The following is a 22975-nucleotide window of genomic DNA, read 5'->3' on the forward strand; positions in this document are numbered from 1 at the left end:
AAATATTCATCGCCCAGAGTTCCTGGCGCCAACTATCTCATAATTCCCTAAGCTTCGTTTCCCGATTGTGTAATGATACCAATAGCTAAATTTTGATTTTTTCGTAAATCATTCAATTTTTATTTGACCATTCAAAAATATTTTTTATGAAGAGTTATGTAACTCAATTATTTTAAATTTTAGTTTCACTGTATCGGATCAATTCCATTCTTATTGAAGAAGAGTGTATGATCTTTTGAAAATTTTATACAAAGGGGAAATTTGAAGAAATTTCAGTTGATCTAAAAAGTATATTCTCTAATAATATGCCTAGACTACATCGTTCACCAGAATATCTTTTTTTAAAGAACTGCGATTTTTCCTCAATAAGATAAAGAACATTTTCGCTTTGAATGTCTTTAAATCTATAACTTTTATTTATTTGCTTAAATTAATTCTTTTAAACTGTTAAACTTACATTCAATTATATTATGAAATTATTTTTCAAATTTTAATATCCTATTAATTAGAATAGTTTTTTTTTCAAATATGAAGAATTGATTTTCAAATGTAGGCACGTTTCAAATTTTGTTCCTCAAATTTCGAAGCTCAATGAATCTAGTACATTTCAACCATCGGGACCTTTTTTCACTGGGAGGAAAACATAACAAAAATTGAACACCATAGCAACTTATACTTTTGCACGCAGAAAAATTGAAGCAGACTAAAAATGCTTGTAGATAATGAAATTTCTATACATTTTTCTACGTGTCATTTGAACACGTGGAGTAAGTTTTGAATGCTAGCGCCCCATCACAACCAGTGTATTAATCACTTACTAAGCAGTTAAGACACGAACCTTTGGTTGATGGAAATGTGGTGCAGAGTTAAATCAGTTTATCAGTGAAAACAGTACAGTAAAGTCAAAAATAACAATTTCCATAATTTTTACCAGCTAAGTTTAGCCTAATGGGTAAAGTCCACCAAACTGTTTTTTTTTTTAAATTTCGCATGAGGCTTATTGAATTGCTCGTTGTAAAACATGGAAAATAGTCAGCTACAAAGCCAAATTTTCTTAGGTTTTTGTCATGCTGTTACTTGCTGCTTGGACTTTCATAAAATCTGTGAACGAAAATACGCTTACCTGGGAGCACACGCGTAAGTCATATTGTATAGATTTTTCTCATTAAATATTTGCAGCCAACATGCTTTGCTGTTTCTGATTCAGCATTAGTTTAATTTGTAAGTATTTGCAGTTTTTCTGAAAACATAATCGACCGAAAAACTTTCCAAAAGATGAAGGTACAGGTTGTTTTATTCATGGAATGTTGTTATTCATTTTATTTTAGACCTACTCAATTCTTACGATAAACTTACGTTATCTTTATCTAAATCTATATATATAAAACAGGGAGAGAGACAGACCATACAGAAATGTGCGAACACGCATAACTCTTCACTGGATTATCCGATTTGCACGCGATTTTTTTTTGTTGTGTTCGTCTGCACGCGAAGAATAACACAACGGAGAGATAATTTCGAAAATGTTTTTGTGGAATTTGAAAATAAATTTTTAGTTTTTATTCGTATCAAATAAAAGTCATGGCACCCAATTTCCATTTTTTTTTATTCGAATCACCCAGAGTAGGAAGGCGCCAAAAGCAATCAAGGCTTACTGATGTGCATCCATCTCTCTATAGGAAGTTTTGGCGCCCATTTTCGTTGCAAGTGTACTTTTCACGTGGCACCAGTAAAATGGATACTTGGATGTGATTTTCCCAATGGGGTTCCGCAACTACGAAGCATAGTAAAGCCTGTACGAAGAGTATTGACAAAATTTGTTATTTTTTGCATCAGAATCAAGGCAATTCTAAATTTTTTTAGATGTTTGTTCGTTCACCGTTATTTTTTTTTTTAAATGTCATGTTCTTTTAGCAACTCAAGCAATATGGCTGTAAAATTTCCAATAGACTCAAAACAACTTAATAAGATTGAATTGGAACATTTTATTATCAAATCATTTTTAATGAGTTTTGGTAACACCAATAGAAAGTCATATAACTGGTAAAAGATCACCTTAATTTATTTTTTGTTGATTTTATCCAGTTAGTTTGAGAATTGAAGGTTATTAATTTTGTGATTCCAAGAAAATTGAATCATTATCATAAAAACGGATTGGAGGATCAGGAAACATTGGAAAATCCACACTACCTTTCATGCTCATTGGTTTATCGGAACTTTTGAAAATTTTCGTTATATAGGACTTTATCGTAATCAATAATATTATCAAGTACTAAAAACTTGAAAGAATATAAAAATTTAACATTTAAGTAAAAAGCATGCCACCAAAAATTTCGAAACATTTAAGTATAGAGAAAAATCTAAACCAATACACAAAAATACAAAAAAAAAGTTTTGTGCCAGATAAGATCTAAAAAACAATCTATCAAGCACAAGTGAGTTTAAGAAAATAAACACTTTAATTCTATCAACAAAAATAGAATCAAGATCAAAGAAAATCAGCTTTTGAATTTACGTTCAAATATAACTGAAAATCCAGATTCATAGAGCCAAATTCAGAATATTTATATAAATAAACAATCAAATTCAGAATTAAATGGAACTGTTTGGATTACAGTTTCATAACTAACGATCATGAACTAAAATTTTAAATAATTTTTATTGTTATGAATTTTTATTCCAAATACTCAAAATAGATTTGCCTTCATTCAAGTCTTTAATGCTAAGAGAAAAGTTATTCCAAAACATGACAGTTAAAATTCTATTTTTATAATTTCCAAATTTATAGTGCAATTTGCCAAAACCTAACTGAAAATTGAAAAAAGATAATGATGACACAAATTATTGAAGACATTTTTATACATTACTAGCTGACCCGGCAAACTTTGTTTAGCCTGTATTTTTGAGATTTTTTTTATATTTTAGCACTGTTCCTTAGTCAGCCTTCTTTTTGAGTGGATAAAAGCAAGTGGATACCCTTGTGTCAGAAAAAATCCTGAATTATAGTTCAATAAACAAATAAGTTACGCTAACTTTTGGTTAGCGAACTTATTTTCTTCCGGTAACTTAAGAACGCTTAATCTATCAAGTTTCAATTTAGTTTAGCCATAATTTTTATTCAAAAAGTCCTATCTGATCAAGTATTTTAAAATCGCTGAAGATTGATTTGAACAGAAAATGGATCTTTTATGCTGGAGTCGTCATAAACTGAGTTTTTTATTTGTGTTTACCTCTGTATTTAAATACATTGAAGTTTTCTTTAAGCATGATCGTCAGAATAGAAAAATTAAAAAATGAATTGGACAAAACCAGAACATTTGAAGAATAATGGAAATAAACTTAATTTTTAATTTTTTTTTCATTATTTCAAATGTCGTTTTTTCGGACTTTGTACTAAATATACTTATTGAATCTTATTGTGAATTGACACTCAGCTCTGTCAATTCATCGATCGTTAGTTATGAAACTGTAATCCAAACAGTTCCATTTAATTCTGAATTTGATTGTTTATTTATATAAATATTCTGAATTTGGCTCTATGAATCTGGATTTTCAGTTATATTTGAACGTAAATTCAAAAGCTGATTTTCTTTGATCTTGATTCTATTTTTGTTGATAGAATTAAAGTGTTTATTTTCTTAAATTCACTTGTGCTTGATAGATTGTTTTTTAGATCTTATCTGGCACAAAACTTTTTTTTTGTATTTTTGTGTATTGGTTTAGATTTTTCTCTATACTTAAATGTTTCGAAATTTTTGGTGGCATGCTTTTTACTTAAATGTTAAATTTTTATATTCTTTCAAGTTTTTAGTACTTGATAATATTATTGATTACGATAAAGTCCTATATAACGAAAATTTTCAAAAGTTCCGATAAACCAATGAGCATGAAAGGTAGTGTGGATTTTCCAGTGTTTCCTGATGCTCCAATCCGTTTTTATGATAATGATTCAATTTACTTGGAATCACAAAATTAATAACCTTCAATTCTCAAACTAACTGGATAAAATCAACAAAAAATAAATTAAGGTGATCTTTTACCAGTTATATGACTTTCTATTAGTGTTACCAAAACTCATTAAAAATGATTTGATAATAAAATGTTCCAATTCAATCTTATTAAGTTGTTTTGAGTCTATTGGAAATTTTACAGCCATATTGCTTGAGTTGCTAAAAGAACATGACATTTAAAAAAAAAATAACGGTGAACGAACAAACATCTAAAAAAATTTAGAATTGCCTTGATTCTGATGCAAAAAATAACAAATTTTGTCAATACTCTTCGTACAGGCTTTACTATGCACAGCAAAAATTATACGCTGTAAAATTACGGCAAATATCCTGTAACAAAAAGGAGCAGGACATTTACTGTAAAATTACAGGTCGAAAAAAAAATCACGTGACATTTATTTTTAAAGGTCCAATTTTTTTACAGGTTGAATCTGAATTGCAGGACTGTAATTTCAAATTGAATTAATTAAATGGGCATTAGGTTTTCGATTTTCATCTGAAGTAATAAATTAAGAAACAAAATATGTTATTAATTATTTTTTATTTCTCACATCGTTGCATTCATGAAACAATATTGAAATTTTCCCCTAACACAACGATGACTGCTGCAGCAGTTCTTACATAAATTCCTACCATGAACTTCTTCATTGTCGTCTTAAGATTAATCATCCTTTTTTCCATCACCGTCTTATTCCACATTCAGCACATAACAATCTTTAGCAAAAATTTTCAAGACATTGAATTGATTCAACGCTCTGCTATTATAGATGTATTACAATCAAATACAATTTGAGATTTTCGATAGCTTTCTTTCAAATTGTTATTCGATATTACATCACCACATAATAGAACTGGATATAGCTATCGACTTCCATTTCCATATATGAGATTTCTGCACTGAGGTAATCTACTGGAGGCTCTAATACAGAGTGATTGACACTTGACAGACCTCGACGAAATGTGTGAACAGATCGAACTAAAGAAACTTAAAGCTAATGGTTTTTGGTTCGGTCTATCTTCTCGAAATTTCATTTTAGACTTGTTTTGGTGATGATGGAATTTTCGAAATTGTAGTTTATCTAATAAGATTTTCACCAATTTCAGTAAACTGCACTCGGTGATCCAGAAAGAAGGCTTCTTGTAGATAACCCTGATGATCCATAGCTATAATTTCAAGGCATCTGGAGCCCAGAAACCAGCCATGGATATGGATAAACGATGGGTTCTATAATCGAAAGACATGTTCGCATGAATAAGTGTTACAAATCCATCATCAAACTACATATGTAATAAAAGCTCTCGAAAGTCGACAAAAGTAATGAAATTATCAAAACACTATACTTACGAATATTTAATTTTCCTGAACAGAGGTACATGATTTTTTCGTTCATCTTCCTTTTCCTTGACCGTTTGCCCAAAATCTTTGTTCCTATTACCGTCATTTGAATTTAATTCATACCAGATTGTCACGATAATGTTACGGAACAGTATTTGCAACAGGGTCCAATGCCATCCAAGGGAAATAATTGGAACTAGAAAAAACAGAAGCTAAGTTTCTTTTTCTTTTTTTAAACATCAAGGTTAACTTACTGAAATCCATCCTCGGTATGATGCTACATCCATTTCTTCGGAATAACGTTGGAAATCCTCTGGCTCTGGTCGGCTTCGGAAACATCTTGAATGTATAGTGGAGACAATCCCAGGCTATGCAAATGCATTGACCGATACCAAAACAACGGAGCGGGAAAGACCAGTAATTGGGGCAAAATTTCACAAGCAAATCAGTTCTGGATCGCGTCAGAGTTTCCGAATAGCGCGGTCTCCTCAGGAGGAGCTTTTCAGGTAACGCACCGAAGTCAACGCACGCAATTCAATAGAACGGTAATTTGGCGACGTAATCACAAAACAAAAACGAAACAAGTTAACGGAATCAAAACAGAATTAAAATCACTTTCGATTATTTTGACGTTTCTCGTTTCGATACCCAGCTGGGATGCCAGTCACTTAGAAATTTTCTAATTTGAAATTGAAAATTCATAGACGACACGTAATTTAAAGACGCGTATTTTTTTTCGACCTGTAAAAATACGGCAAATGTCATGCTCCTTTTTGTTACAGAACCTTTGCTGTAAAATTCAATAAAATTCAAGAAAATTTCAGTCGAATTAGTTTAAAATTAAATGTTTTCTAAATTACAGGTTGTATTATTTTCTAGGCAGCTGTTTTCAATGACATGTAATAGTCAATATTTTTTTCTGTGTGCTTCGTAGTTGCGGAACCCCATTGGGAAAATCACATCCAAGTATCCATTTTACTGGTGCCACGTGAAAAGTACACTTGCAACGAAAATGGGCGCCAAAACTTCCTATAGAGAGATGGATGCACATCAGTAAGCCTTGATTGCTTTTGGCGCCTTCCTACTCTGGGTGATTCGAATAAAAAAAAATGGAAATTGGGTGCCATGACTTTTATTTGATACGAATAAAAACTAAAAATTTATTTTCAAATTCCACAAAAACATTTTCGAAATTATCTCTCCGTTGTGTTATTCTGTTGTTCTATTCGTGTGCAACACGAGACCCCATAGCGGTCATATCACCTCTTATTCACAACTCCTATCTCTACCTCCCCGCGGTGCCGGCTGGGGTGCGAGTAACCTAAGCGGAGATCGGGTACCCAACCCCGGTGGATGCTTTGGTCGCATGCAGACTGAGAAGGTGGCCGCACGCGTCTGTTCCCCAGGTCAGGGGCGGCGTGCAACAACAACCGAGCGTCTGTTCTCCAGGTCAGGGGCGGCTCAAACAGCGTCTGTCTTGCAGCAAGCGGCTGAATTTATGAAATGCGGCTCCCGCCAGCTAAGTCCAAGATGGCAGCCCCATCGCGGGATAGGGACTTTAGGCTAACAACCTACTGTTCCTGAAATCTTTTATTGTTACAGAAACTGAGAGAAGAAATAACCGAATTGGAACTTTGGCAACGACTTTTAGCATGAAAACACGGACTAGAATTGGAACTTGGAATGTTTTGACCCTTGCCCAGCCAGGAAAGCTGGCTCAACTTGCTAGAGAAGCTAGCCGCCTCAAGCTAGAGATATTGGGACTGAGCGAAGTCCGTTGGCCTAACACTGGAGAACACAAGACACAGTCCGGGCAAGTACTGCTTTACTCTGGCATACGAGGAGAACATGCTACTCGGGAACGAGGAGTTGGTTTCCTGTTAAGCCCGCAGGCCCATGCGGCCCTCATAAGATGGGAACCGATAAACGAAAGAATAATCGTAGCCAGATTCAGAACACGGGTTAGAAACCTTACAATGGTCCAGTGTTATGCGCCAACTGACGTTGCCGACTTGCAGGAGAAAGAGCAGTTTTACAGTCAACTGAACAGCGTGGTTGAGAGAATTCCGAAGGGTGACATTCAAATCCATTTGGGCGACTTCAACGCAAAGATTGGCTCCGACAATCAGGACCTTGAGCGCGTTATGGGGTGCCATGGTCTAGGACTGATGAGCGAAAACGGAGAGCTGTTTGTAGAATTTTGTGGCAACAACAACATGGTGATCGGTGGATCGCTCTTCCCCCATCGACCAGCACATAAGGTCACTTGGGTATCCCGAGATGGCCGAACAGAAAATCAAATTGACCACATCTGCATCAGCCGAAAATGGAGAAGGAGCCTTCTTGATGTCCGCAACAAGCGAAGCGCAGACATTGCATCTGACCATCACCTCGTCCTTGGCGAGATACGACTGAGAGTTGCACGTGTCCAACGGCGCGAGGAGAAAGTCGGGTGTCGATACGACGTCCGCCGGTTGGAGAATCCAGAGGTGAAAAGGGCATACGTTGAACAGCTAGAATCCCGAGCCTCGGAGCTGCCGACAGACGGAACAGTCGAAGAACAGTGGTGTGGAATCAAGAATGCCTTTATCACGACGAGCCATGATACTCTCGGTAAAGCTTGTGGAAGAAGGAGTGAATGGATGTCGGATGAAACTTGGAGGATGGTCGATGATCGGAGGAAGGCGAAAGTCGGAATTGAGCAGGCATGTACCGGGTCAGCCAAAGCAGCCGCCCGCTTACGATATGCGGAGCTGGAAAAGGCAGTTAAACGAGCTTGTAGACGAGACAAGAGAGCCTGGACAAACTCCCTAGCCGAAGAGGGAGAAAGAGCCGCCGCCAATGGAGATATCCGATTACTTTATGACATTTCTCGCCGCCTCAGTGGTGCAAGGACTAATGCAAGATTGCCGCTAAAAGACCGAGCAGGTCAGTTATTGACCGATCGAACAGATCAGCTCAAACGATGGACTGAACACTTCGAACAACTCTTCCGAGTCACGAATAGTGATGGCCAACAGAATCTGCAGCTCGAAGCGCCAACAGTAAGTCGCATAAATGGCGTCAACTCGGAAGCGCCTTCGCTGGCTGAAATAGAAGCGGCAATCAAAACCATGAAATCCAACAAAGCACCTGGGATCGATTGCATCCCTGCTGAAATGCTGAAAGCCGACCCTGCCCTATCAGCACAAATGTTGCACCGTCTTTTCGCTGACATCTGGGATACTGCAACATTCCCGGCCGACTGGATGCAGGGTATCCTCGTAAAGGTCCCGAAGTAAGGAGACCTGACAGAGTGCGGTAACTGGCGAGGCATAACGTTGATCTGTACAACCCTCAAAGTACTCTGCAAAGTGATTCTGAACAGGATCCAGGAGAAAATAGACGCTACACTCCGACGGCAACAAGCTGGATTCCGATCGCGACGATCATGTGTGGACCACATCACAACGCTACGAATCATACTGGAACAAATCAACGAATTCCAGGACTCTCTTCTGCTGGTGTTCGTTGATTTCGAAAAAGCATTCGACCGACTTAACCATGAAAACATCTGGGCGGCTCTAAGGCGACGAGGGGTCCCAGAGAAACTAGTCCATCTCATCGAAGCACAATACGAGGCATTTTCGTGCAAGGTCTTGCATGATGGTGTCTTGTCTGAACCAATCCCGGTAACTGCTGGAGTGAGACAAGGATGTATTCTATCACCGCTACTTTTTCTAATCGTAATGGATGAGATTCTGATTGGATCGATTGACTGTGCACCGAACCGAGGATTGCCGTGGAATCCTTCAACAATGGAGCAACTGAACGACCTTGACCTGGCTGACGATATTGTTTTGCTCGCCCAAACACAACCAGATATGCAGAGCAAACTCGACGACCTCACCGAAAGTTCCAAGGCAGCAGGTCTCAAAGTCAATGTCGGAAAGACCAAGTCGATGGAGATCAACACAGGAAATCCCTCCAGTTTCATGGTAGCTGGGCAACAAGTTGAGAAAGTGGAGTGCTTCCAGTATCTTGGTAGCCAGATTACGCCTGATGGTGGTACCAGAAAAGACATCGAAACACGGATCAGAAAGGCCCGATTTGCGTTTGCGAGTCTCCGAAACATCTGGCGGTCACGCCAGATCTCTCTACGAACAAAAATCCGAATCTTCAATTCAAACGTCAAATCCGTATTGCTGTACGGGTGCGAAACTTGGTGCACATATGCGGTAACGACGCGAAAACTGCAAGTATTTGTAAACCGCTGCCTGCGGAATATCATCCGCGCTTGGTGGCCTGGCAACTGGATCTCGAATGAGGAACTACATCGCCGGTGTCATCAAAAGGCGCTAGAAATCGAGATTCGGGAACGTAAGCCTAGCCGCTGAAATCCGAACTATCGACGAGAATCTTGACTGGGACCAGGTGAAGACGCTGGCTCCGGATCGTCAACAGTGGAGGTCTTTTACCACGGCCCTATGCACCGGAGGATCGGCGCGGGATCATTAAGTAAGTTAAGTAAGTAAGTGTTATTGTTAACATCAGCAACACTGGACGCAGATCTCGAAACTGTCGACTCTCTGAGAGAGGGTCCTGCAACTTCTAACGACTGTCTGTGAAAGGGTCTCTAAAGGCGGCGGTCGGATCAAAACACGCACTTAATCGAAAACAAACTTATTGTTCGGGCGCGAAAGCAATTTAGGACACTGATATTGTAAGTACCGAAAATTAGAATAACAAACCCCTAAATTTAAGATTATAACATGTAAAATATATTTACAGTTTGAAGCAGTGTTAACTGCTATCAGAAATCGGCGTTTTTTTTTTTTATTCCGTCCGCAACAAACTTCAAAAATATCAACCTAACCAGGATGGATGGTTTTTCCGGAAAATTTCCCGTTGGTACACCGAAGGAATCTAGAGAAGGTTCAGTAACGACAGCAAGCTCAAAAAATTCCATAACAAGCTCCCGGGCTCGCAGACAATCCCTAAAGTTGCAGCAGCTAGCTCAAACGCGCGCACTGGATCGTCAAGCGAGGGAAATAAAATTAAATGCAGCTTTGGAAGAAATTGAGGCCCAGAAACGATACATTTCGGAAAGATTTTCTGTTTTGCAAACAGATGATTCTTCAAGCGAAGAAGAAGAAGAAGAGAGGTCGATTTTAAATACCAAAATCGACGACACAAAACGTATTCCCAATTGGGTAGGATCGTTACCCTCCCTTAAAAAGACCAAATCAGCAGCAAGCCACTGAAGGTAGCGCGGTTCATATCGAATTAAGAAATAATGAACCAATACCCACTTCTTCCCAGCGGTGTACCGGTGCACTTTCAAAGCAGCTCACTATGGTTCAGCATACGGATCCACGCCAGTCCGGAATGGGTTGGCCGAGTTGGAATTCTTTTTCGGTGGCAGGCATGCACCAATGGGAATCATTATTGCTGGGAGAAAACGTTGTTCACATGCAAGATCCGAAAGTAGGGCCACTAGATCGTAACTCGGTTTACGAATCGCCGGTTATTGATCATACGGTCCAGGATTCCAAAATGATAATGAAGAATAAGCCGGAACTTCAACGAAACTCGAAATCATCGGTCCCGCCGCAGGTACTTCCTTCATATTCTGGTGTTCCACAACAAGTGCCGGAGATTATTCCAATTAGGACGCAATCGGCGCCGAATCAAGAGCAATCGAATATGAATGTTCAAACGACGTCTTCAAGGTTCACAGCTAATCCAACGTTGCCCAAACCGTGTTGTGCGCAACCTTTTTCTGTGGTGTCTCATCAGCAGCAGGGTTTCAATTCAGAAACAAAGCAGGTAGTAGCAGAGCAACATTTATCAAATGTGGGTGAAGCGTCCTACCAGCAATGGCCGGATCGATCGACAAGGTTACCGTCGATGGTCTGGTCGACTCAACCGGTACCTCCCTCAAGGTCTTGCAAGCAGCCACCGCTTGCACCACCAAAGCCATCGGTAACAACTTCTCCCTCCCTTCATCAAGCTCAAGGTAAGGCCGAACCATTTTATTCTACCTTCGAACAATATGTGGCACCCAACATTGCCCACGATCACAAACAAATTGCCTATAAAAGTACCAAAGCTCATGATAATACATACCACGTGGCATTAAATGCTACAAATACTTTTCCATGTAATGATTGTAATGATAATCATGAGCCAATTAATGATGCTGCGAATGATGCTGGCCATAATAGAAACAATAACATAGACCACCTCGCACCCCTCATCAAACAACTTGGCTTAGGTCCAAATGAACTCCCGGATTGTACTTATTTCCTCAACACCTACCAACCAACACCCTCTCAACTACTAGCTCGTCAGGTTTTTCCTAAGGACCTCCCAACTTTCAATGGTAATCCCAATGAGTGGCCAATATTTATCAGCAGCTTCACTAATTCAACGCTAGCTTGTGGCTATAGTCCAGTTGAGAATCTCGGTAGACTTCAACGCTGCCTTAAGGGCTCTGCCTTAGAATCAATTCGAAGCCGACTACACACTCCAGAATCGGTTCCCTTTATAATGGAAACACTGCGTTTTCTTTATGGGCGTCCAGAGCTTCTTATCAATGCCCTACTGGATAAAGTTCGTTCCGTTGCCGCACCGAAAGCGGATAAGCTTGCGACGTTCATTGATTTCGGGATCGCAGTCCAAAGTTTGTGTAGCCATTTGGAGGCCGCTAATCAACAAGCTCACTTATCGAATCCGTCTTTATTGAATGAGTTAGTAAATAGGCTTCCCCCCGATTATCAGTATAAGTGGGTAGAATACATTGAATCCGAAGAAACAGTGAATCTGAAAACATTCACAAGGTTTGTGTCCAAAATTGCAAAAACGGCGAGCCGTGTGGCCGTGTACAATGGAGCAGTTCCGAGAGACGACAAATCGAAAACAAAACGTGAGCCGCAGTACGCGCATTCGGAGGTAGCTGAGGAGGATCAGGTGCCGACAAGAAAACTCTGCCCAGTCTGTTTTTTCGATAATCATTCAATCAAGCAGTGTAACAAGTTTAAATTAATGAGTGTTGACGAGCGGTGCAAATTCGTGCAACAACAAGGACTGTGTCGCAACTGCTTGAGCTTCCACGGGAGACGATCATGTCGCATCAGCGGTAGGTGTGGTGTCAACGGTTGTTCAATCCGTCACCATCCGCTTGTACATGCTGAACGTATGAACGAGATTTTTAATTCACGAGAATCCGGTTCTGGTACGAGATTATCCACACCTGAAAGGACTTCGGGTGACCAGCTATAAGAATGCAGTGCGTATACACTGCAAAATACTACACACAGATGCGAGGCCGCATGCACAAGGTGATACCCGCCAAGACTAGACTAGGCTGTGCATTTATGGAGAGTTCTCTGCACTGTTTTAAAATGGTTCACGAGGAGCGAAAACATTATGAGATGGATAAGCAAAAATGCTTGTTCTGCTGTGGGATACTTCCGTGTTCTAAATATGGCCGGAGGGTACGCGTGTGCACTAGGTGCAAAACTGAAGTCGTCCTTCTGAAGTATATAGACTTTAAAAGAAATGGGTGGATGCGAGGTCGGACTCTAGAAGTAATTTCTGGGGCTTATAAGCGAAGGGCTGTTGAAGCGTTCGGCTCGTAAGCTATCTAGCGATTCTACCAGGAGTGTTGGATGTTCAGCTTAGAGGTGATCTTGATCCTATTATCGGTCAACTTCACGAGGGGGAGGATGTTAACATCAGCAACACTGGACGCAGATCTCGAAACTGTCGACTCTCTGAGAGAGGGTCCTGCAACTTCTAACGACTGTCTGTGAAAGGGTCTCTAAAGGCGGCGGTCGGATCAAAACACGCACTTAATCGAAAACAAACTTATTGTTCGGGCGCGAAAGCAATTTAGGACACTGATATTGTAAGTACCGAAAATTAGAATAACAAACCCCTAAATTTAAGATTATAACATGTAAAATATATTTACAGTTTGAAGCAGTGTTAACTGCTATCAGAAATCGGCGTTTTTTTTTTTATTCCGTCCGCAACAGTTATTCTTCGCGTGAAGACGAACACAACAAAAAAAATCGCATGCAAATCGGATAATCCAGTGAAGAGTTATGCGTGTTCGCACATTTCTGTATGGTCTGTCTCTCTCCCTGTTTTATCTATATACAATATAAAAAGCAATTTCTGTATGTTTGTTTGTTTGTTTGTTTGTTTGTTTGTTTGTTTGTTTGTCCTCTATAGACTCAGCCGTCTTAAGAGCTAGAGGTCTGAAATTTGGCATGGATGCTCATTAGGACCAGGAAGGATGAAAAATGTTTTAAGATTTTCGGATGACCCCTTCTGAAGGGGGTCGTCCATAGAAGACAAATATTGTTTTCGCGATATTGACGTTACTTTTCGTCGGATCGTGTTGAAAATTAGCACATGAGTGTTTTGAAAGACGAGCAATCGATTTCAGGTGTCAAATTTTGTGTAAGGGGTCAGCCAAAGGGGTCATCCATATTAACTGTTCGCTGTTTTTGCGATATTGACGTTAATATACATCGTATTCAGATGAAAACTGGTACACGATAGTTTTGAGTGACGTACAATCGATTTGTGGTGTCAAATTCAGTGTAAGGGTTCGGCAGAAGGGGTCGTCCATATTAAATTTCGAGTATCTTAGTGATATTGACGTTTTAAAACATCGGATTGGAGTGAAAATTTGCACATAGGAGTTATTAGGGACAAACAACTGATTTCACTTATTCAAACTAAAATCAGGGGTCAGCCAAAGGGGTCGTCCATATTAACTATTCATTGTTGATGCGATATTGTGGTTATTATACATCGGATTCAGACGGAAATTGGTACACGAGAGTTTTGAGAGATGAGCAATGGATTTCAGGTATTGAATTCAGTGTAAGGGGCCGCCAAAGGGGGTCGTCCATATAAATCTTTCAATATTTTTGCAATATCGTCGTTATTTTACATCGGATTGGGATGAAAATTTGCACACGGTAGTTTTCAGGGACGAGCAACCGATTTCAGGTGTCAAATGTTTTGCCAGGGGTCAAAGAAAGGGGTCGTCCACATAAATTAATTTTTCACTGTTTTTAGCAATATTGACGTTATTATACAATGGATTGCTTTGAAAATTTGCACACGGGAGTTTTGAGGGAAGGGCAATCGATTTCAGTCATCAAAGATTGTATAAGAGCCCCCGAAAGGGGTTTAGCTTTTTGGCAATATTTGCGTTGTTATGCAATGATCGAGTAAAAATTTATACACGTGGTTTTTTGGCACGGTCAAAGGATTTCTGATTTCAAATTTAGTAGCAGACGACAGACAAAGTGATCGACCAATATTTTTGCAATTATTACTTAACAATGAATTCAGAAGTGCATCTGGAAAATTCTTGGCAATTGGCTTTCATACAAACTGTTCATGACATATTCCAAGTTGAAAGCGAAACGGAGTTCGTATGGGATCAGCTAGTATATATATAGATTTTGATTAAAAAAGTGTTGCTGTAAAATGAGATGAATAGTGATTTTTCATGAATTGTTAAATATTTGTCATATATGAATTGACAGAGCTGAGTGTCAATTCACAATAAGATTCAATAAGTATATTTAGTACAAAGTCCGAAAAAACGACATTTGAAATAATGAAAAAAAAATTAAAAATTAAGTTTATTTCCATTATTCTTCAAATGTTCTGGTTTTGTCCAATTCATTTTTTAATTTTTCTATTCTGACGATCATGCTTAAAGAAAACTTCAATGTATTTAAATACAGAGGTAAACACAAATAAAAAACTCAGTTTATGACGACTCCAGCATAAAAGATCCATTTTCTGTTCAAATCAATCTTCAGCGATTTTAAAATACTTGATCAGATAGGACTTTTTGAATAAAAATTATGGCTAAACTAAATTGAAACTTGATAGATTAAGCGTTCTTAAGTTACCGGAAGAAAATAAGTTCGCTAACCAAAAGTTAGCGTAACTTATTTGTTTATTGAACTATAATTCAGGATTTTTTCTGACACAAGGGTATCCACTTGCTTTTATCCACTCAAAAGGAAGGCTGACTAAGGAACAGTGCTAAAATATAAAAAAAATCTCAAAAATACAGGCTAAACAAAGTTTGCCGGGTCAGCTAGTGTGTCATAAACATCATTTCAAACTTATTTTTATCAGTAAACAATGTAAAATGAATAATATAGCGCAGATAGAGAGAATCAAATGATCTACTGACAAAGAAAAGCCAAATATGGGAAAGCTTTGCGGGTACATTTAATACGCATGCGAAACATACTCGCAAGGCTGTCCCATCATTATTTTCTCCTCTGCATCAACAACTTTCAAAGCAAAAAAAAAGGTTTGAACGAAATTTGAAATTATCTTAATATCTGTGAAGAAAGAAATATAAAAGGTAAAGTTTCAACCGAGAAATCCACGAAAGTTTATAAAAATCTTTAAAGCCGTTTTTCTCGGTTCGTTGTTTTTGGCAGTATAGTTTGGCAGTATAGTTTTGGTGATCTGGAGTGTGGAAATTTTTAAATTGATAATTTTTAGTAAAATAGATCTCCGATAAATGATAAACTAATAAACCTACTAAAACTTAAAACAGATCTATTTATAATCATTCATTCACCGAAGGATCCAGGTTTTGTCTAGATGTTCTAGTTTCAGAAAAACAAAGCTTTAAAAATTCAATTCTACTATAAAGATAATTTTTAGATAGGTTTACAACAGTCTTTGAGTATTTGATATTGAAAATTTTAACTCATTTAACAACTTTCTTGAAGACTGCGAAACTATTTATTGAAGATTAAACTTTTTTACTTGTGAGAATATATTTCGATTAACAATAGATTCGAATCATTTGGGAATGCATAGTCAATAAGCAACTCCACGATAATAACACAGAACACAGGAAAAAAATGAGCTTAACATTTCATGTGAAAATTGATTTTATGTAAAATTCGGTCAAATATGTTGCAGGTATAACTTGCTTCATTATAACGCAGCCCTAAAAAAACAATGCGTTTCCTCATTCGGGTAAATTTGCACAGATTTTTGCATGAAATGATGTGAAGCAGAATTGTTGCACAAACAAACACCGAACGGCCGACCGGTTAGCAGTGTTCAACTTGATGTTTCAAGAAAATACGCTCTAGTTAAACGTCAAACAACCTTAAAAAAGGAAGCTTTGCATAAAACATAATAGTTTTATAGCCAACAAATTTCTCCGGATATGGTTTTCTTCAAGAAAAAATGTAGATGAAATGTTCTATAAGATGCATAAAGGATTTAACCAAGTCCAATTATTCAAGAAAAGGAATTTATCTAGACCAGGGGTTTTCAGATAGTGCTCCGCGGAGCACTTGGTGCTCCGAAAAAACTTTTGGAAGTGCTCCGCGACGTACGCAACGAAAATCATAAACCACCTTTGAAAAACTCTTGAAATTTTAATAATAGTTTCACTTTTATCGAAACATGAGAAAAAAAATTCACAGGACATATAGTACGAACGACAAAATTTTCTTACTTTGTTTTTACTGGCGGCTGAACCCCTGCAGGGAAGTTGCAAAGAAAGGTGGATTGTCAAAATGCACTGCTTTGATCGAACAACGTTGTGTTGAAGGACTCAACGATCTTTTACGTGTTAGACGTTGTGGGCTACTGGGCCCACTAGGCCGAGGAGTGTGATCGGGGGCTACTCAAACGGCTTGCCGCTCGAGTGGCGAGAAAGGGTTTTTTAATCAAACGGAAAAAAGTTCCTATGAAAGGAAATTCAAAAGGGTAAGTGTTGGCCACTGGTATGTGGAGCAGGTTCAACTCTACCTGAATAAGGCTGGTGCCCTGCAAGTAGTCCACCCAGTGAACATTTTGGTCTGTATATTTCAGTTGTTTCTGAGATATACGCACTTTTGTACAATCTGAAAAAGTTGTATAGAATATTCTATATGAGCCTGTACGTACCAAAGTGGAGGCAATATACGGACCAACTTTTGCTCACCTTGAAAATATAAAACTTTGTATTGCGTTTTCAACAATTTGATAGCAACTTTGCTTAGCACAAAATCTTAGGATTGTACAACTTACAACTTTCTATTGCCTGTCTTACAATTTGATTACAATTTCCTTTTGCAGGTAGCCTGAGGTTTGTACAACTTTCTTCACCATTTAATACAATTTATTGTTACTAAATCCCAATGCAATTATATTTTTCCCTTATAACGATTTTACTATGAAACGCCGTGAACATAAATACAATAGAATTTAATGTTTACTGCGAAAAAAAATTGAACCATATACAACTTTATGTGTCTTTGATTAAATTGATGAACCTTGTTTAAAAAAAAATACTGAATGCCAATTTACAAATACTGCGTTTGCATATTGTCATCTTGTGAACGTCCTTAACTTTAACTGTTGGTTTGATAATGCATATGTTTTTGATCAATCTTCCCTCAGTCTCGAACTCACAACGTTCCGATCCCTGTCCTTCGATGCTTCCTCGGCGCCATTTCATGTTGATACAAACAAGCAAATTTGTTCATGTACAGTAGAGAGTGCCGTTTAAAAATCAGTTGATCGTATAAAATACCACTGACTGCATCATTTCGGACTCCAAATCTATTTATAGATGCCGTTTTTTTTATACAACTTTATCCTATCTCATAGACGATTCTATTACAATCAATAATAGTATTCAGCGCTGTGCGATCTTGGCTTGCTATTTACTGTACGGTTAAACAATTCGACAATCTGCAATACATAGGTGATGTCAGTGTTGTCAGTATATTTGCAAGACGTGTCGTCTTCTGCAATTCATTTTTTTTAAATATATTAAACCAATATTTCTGACAAAGTTGCGTGTTGCACTCCGTAAAGCAGGCCACTCTGCACCCCAAGGATCAGTGAAAAATCCACGTTGGAAAAAATAAGTGTAGCATTTAATAAGCAAATAAAAGTAGTCTATGTATATGCAATTCAAAATATCTAACACACATATAGCAAAAACTTCAATCGCAGAAACCATGCAATCAAAGCATATCTGGCAGCACTGCATAAATGTCAACAATCATTGCCAAAACAAGAAATCTAGTGTTCAACTTTTAAGTTGTCTCCGTAATCTCTGCTGTTTTAACCGTAAGTATTTACCTACCTACCTACCTAAGGGTCCAGCGCCGATTGACCGGCGCATAGGGCTGAGATAAAAGATCTCCACTGCTGGCGATCCGGAGCCAGCGTCTTCACTTGCTGCCAGCCGAGGTTCTCGTCAACTGTGCGGATTTCAGCGGCTAGACTTCGCCGCCACGAGCTTTTGGGCCTGCCTCTTCTTCGATGCCCGTCTGGATTCCAGTCAAGCGCCTCTCTGCAAATCTCGTTTTCATCTCTTCGCAGCGTGTGCCCAATCCATCTCCACTTACGTTCCCGAATCTCGATTTCTAGCGCCTTTTGATGACACCGGCGATGAAGTTCAACGTTTGAGATCCAGTTGCCAGGCCACCAAGCGCGGATGATGTTCCGCAGGCAGCGATTCACAAAAACTTGCAGTTTTCGCGTCGTCACCGCATATCTGCACCAAGTTTCACACCCGTACAGCAATACGGATTTGACGTTTGAGTTGAAGATTCGGATCTTAGTTCGTAGAGAGATCTGGCGTGACCGCCAGATGTTTCGGAGACTCGCAAACGCAAATCGGGCTTTTCTGATCCGGGTCTCGATGTCCTTCTTGGTCCCACCATCAGGCGTAATCTGGCTACCAAGATACTGGAAGCACTCCACTTTCTCAACCTGTTGTCCAGCTACCACGAAATTGGAACGATTTCCTGTATTGATTTCCATCGACTTGGTCTTTCCGACATTGATTTTGAGACCTGCTGCCTTGGAGCTTTCGGTGAGGTCGTCGAGTTTGCTCTGCATGTCCTGCTGTGTTTGGGCGAGCAAAACAATATCGTCTGCCAGGTCAAGGTCGTTCAGTTGCTCCATGGTTGAAGGATTCCACGGCAATCCTCGGTTTGGTCTACAGTCAATCGATCCAGTCAAGATCTCATCCATTACGATGAGAAAAAGCAGCGGTGACAAAATACATCCTTGTCTCACTCCAGCAGTTACCGGGATTGGTTCGGACAAGACACCGTCGTGCAAGACCTTGCACGAAAATGCCTCGTACTGTGCTTCGATGAGATGGACTAGTTTCTCTGGGACCCCTCGTCGTCTAAGAGCAGCCCAGATGTTTTCGTGGTTCAGTCGGTCAAATGCTTTTTCGAAATCAACGAACACCAGCAGAAGAGAGTCCTGGAATTCGTTGATTTGTTCCAGTATTATTCGTAGCGTTGTGATGTGGTTCACACATGATCGTCCGGATCGGAATCCAGCTTGTTGCCGTCGGAGTGTAGCGTCTATTTTCTCCTGGATCCTGTTCAGGATCACTTTGCAGAGTACTTTGAGGGTTGTACAGATCAAAGTTATGCCACGCCAGTTACCGCACTCTGTCAGGTCTCCCTTCTTTGGGACCTTTACGAGGATACCCTGCATCCAGTCGGCCGGGAATGTTGCAGTATCCCAAATGTCAGCGAATAGACGGTGCAACATTTGTGCTGACAAGGCAGGGTCGGCTTTGAGCATTTCAGTAGGAATGCAATCGATTCCAGGCGCTTTGTTGGATTTCATGTCCTTGATTGCCGCTTCTATTTCAGCCAGCGAGGGCGCTTCCGAGTTGACGCCATTAATGCGACTTACTGTGGGCGCCTCGAGCTGCGGGTTCTGTTGGCCATTGCTATTTGTAACTCGAAAAAGTTGATCAAAATGCTCAGTCCAACGCTTGAGCTGATCTGTTCGATCTGTCAGCAGCTGACCTGCTCGGTTTTTCAGCGGCATTCTTGCATTAGTCCTTGCACCACTAAGGCGGCGAGAAATGTCATAAAGTAATCGGATATCTCCAATGGCGGCGGCTCTTTCTCCCTCTTCGGCTAGGGAGTTTGTCCAGGCTCTCTTGTCTCGTCTACAAGCTCGTTTAACTGCCTTTTCCAGCTCCGCATATCGTAAGCGGGCGGCTGCTTTGGCTGACCCGGTACATGCCTGCTCAATTCCGACTTTCGCCTTTCTCCGATCATCGATCATCCTCCAGGTTTCATCCGACATCCATTCACTTCGTCTTCCACAAACTTTACCGAGAGTACCATGGCTCGTCGTGATAAAGGCATTCTTGATTCCACACCACTGTTCTTCGACTGTTCCGTCTGTCGGCAGCTCCGAGGCTCGGGATTCTAGCTGTTCAACGTATGCCCTTTTCACCTCTGGATTCTCCAACCGGCGGACGTCGTATCGACACCCGACTTTCTCCTCGCGCCGTTGGACACGCGCAACTCTCAGTCGTATCTCGCCAAGGACGAGGTGATGGTCAGATGCAATGTCTGCGCTTCGCTTGTTGCGGACATCAAGAAGGCTCCTTCTCCATTTTCGGCTGATGCAGATGTGGTCGATTTGATTTTCTGTTCGGCCATCTCGGGATACCCAAGTGACCTTATGTGCTGGTCGATGGGGGAAGAGCGATCCACCGATCACCATGTTGTTGTTGCCACAAAATTCTACAAACAGCTCTCCGTTTTCGCTCATCAGTCCTAGACCATGGCACCCCATAACGCGCTCAAGGTCCTGATTGTCGGAGCCAATCTTTGCGTTGAAGTCGCCCAAATGGATTTGAATGTCACCCTTCGGAATTCTCTCAACCACGCTGTTCAGTTGACTGTAAAACTGCTCTTTCTCCTGCAAGTCGGCAACGTCAGTTGGCGCATAACACTGGACCATTGTAAGGTTTCTAACCCGTGTTCTGAATCTGGCTACGATTATTCTTTCGTTTATCGGTTCCCATCTTATGAGGGCCGCATGGGCCTGCGGGCTTAACAGGAAACCAACTCCTCGTTCCCGAGTAGCATGTTCTCCTCGTATGCCAGAGTAAAGCAGTACTTGCCCGGACTGTGTCTTGTGTTCTCCAGTGTTAGGCCAACGGACTTCGCTCAGTCCCAATATCTCTAGCTTGAGGCGGCTAGCTTCTCTAGCAAGTTGAGCCAGCTTTCCTGGCTGGGCAAGGGTCAAAACATTCCAAGTTCCAATTCTAGTCCGTGTTTTCATGCTAAAAGTCGTTGCCAAAGTTCCAATTCGGTTATTTCTTCTCTCAGTTTCTGTAACAATAAAAGATTTCAGGAACAGTAGGTTGTTAGCCTAAAGTCCCTATCCCGCGATGGGGCTGCCATCTTGGACTTAGCTGGCGGGAGCCGCATTTCATAAATTCAGCCGCTTGCTGCAAGACAGACGCTGTTTGAGCCGCCCCTGACCTGGAGAACAGACGCTCGGTTGTTGTTGCACGCCGCCCCTGACCTGGGGAACAGACGCGTGCGGCCACCTTCTCAGTCTGCATGCGACCAAAGCATCCACCGGGGTTGGGTACCCGATCTCCGCTTAGGTTATTCGCACCCCAGCCGGCACCGCGGGGAGGTAGAGATAGGAGTTGTGAATAAGAGGTGATATGACCACTATGGGGTCTCGTGTTGCACATTATCCACCGTTTACCAGCCGTAAGTAACCGTAAGTAACCGTAAGTATTTGATACAATTCAACTTTTTTATGTAAATTATAATTTATACTTGCATTTCAGATGTTCAGTGTCGTACAATTTGTTGAAAACAACAAATTCAAGGTACTGGCGGTCCCATCATCATGGGTGAAACAAAACAAATTGCTCTGGCCGAAACATTTATCTTGTGAAAAGATAGAGCAGATGCGTGAGAGTGGAACCGAGTACCATGGAACGACAAAATGCATTCCAGCTATTTTGTCCAGAAAGTTTCGCAGTTTTGCTGCAGCGGAAGCAGCTGTAACGACGATGGAGAACAAAGAGGTTTCGGACATAGAGGGAAAGAAAAAGCTTCTCAAATCTGCTGCTAAGCGACAAAAACTGCATCCCCAGACCAATTACGATGCTATGTGTCAAGGTACAGTTAGAAGTAATCCAAACGGAATTAAATAATTAAATTTATGACCTTTTTTAATTTTCAGTTCTGACCCAGCAAGCTTCGTCATCAGCATCATCCTATCCGGCTCCTCCAAAGACCCAGCCAGCTTCCTCATCTACATCATCGTCTCATCCGGCTCATCCAAAGATCCAGCAAACATCGTCATCACAGCCATCTCAACCGGTTCCTCCAAACTTCCAAAAGACTCAGCAAGTAGTGACAGGTTTTGGATCACATCAATCCCAGATGAATGCTCCGAAAGGCCCTAAGATGGAAACTCCTGCTGTACCTGAAGATTTTTTGTACTCAACTGAGCTGGTCCAGTATCCTGACGCGGTTGGTAATCTTTCGCTACACTCCAGTAAGAACGTATACTATATTGAAACACCTCCCATTGCGAATGAAGAAATTATCGAGACAGCTATCATCACAGGTGAGTTTAACAAGACGTGAAAAAGACAAGACACACTTATCATAGGTTCACTGTTTACTTCTAGATAATTCAAATGTTCATACTCAAGCATCGTTGAATGAAGAATTGAAGCAGTTTATTGCGACAACCGTGAAGGAAACGGTTTCTGAATTGATTCACAAAGCTGTCCAGACTACTATTCCAGCAATTGTTCAGGCTACTGTGG

At 40.1% G+C, this 22975-nt stretch overlaps 1 long non-coding RNA gene across 1 annotated transcript; it reads right to left on the reverse strand.

The window, feature by feature from the left end:
• Positions 1-4603: 4603 nt before the first annotated feature.
• On the reverse strand, positions 4604-5956 carry LOC129758339 (uncharacterized). The gene is made up of 3 exons (XR_008739952.1): positions 5601-5956; positions 5356-5542; positions 4604-5235 (listed from the first exon to the last, which is right to left on the reverse strand). It is a non-coding gene; the product is annotated as an uncharacterized LOC129758339 (long non-coding RNA).
• Positions 5957-22975: the final 17019 nt, after the last annotated feature.

The sequence above is a fragment of the Uranotaenia lowii genome, chromosome 3, assembly GCF_029784155.1.
Source record: "Uranotaenia lowii strain MFRU-FL chromosome 3, ASM2978415v1, whole genome shotgun sequence".
Classification (NCBI taxonomy): domain Eukaryota; kingdom Metazoa; phylum Arthropoda; class Insecta; order Diptera; family Culicidae; genus Uranotaenia; species Uranotaenia lowii.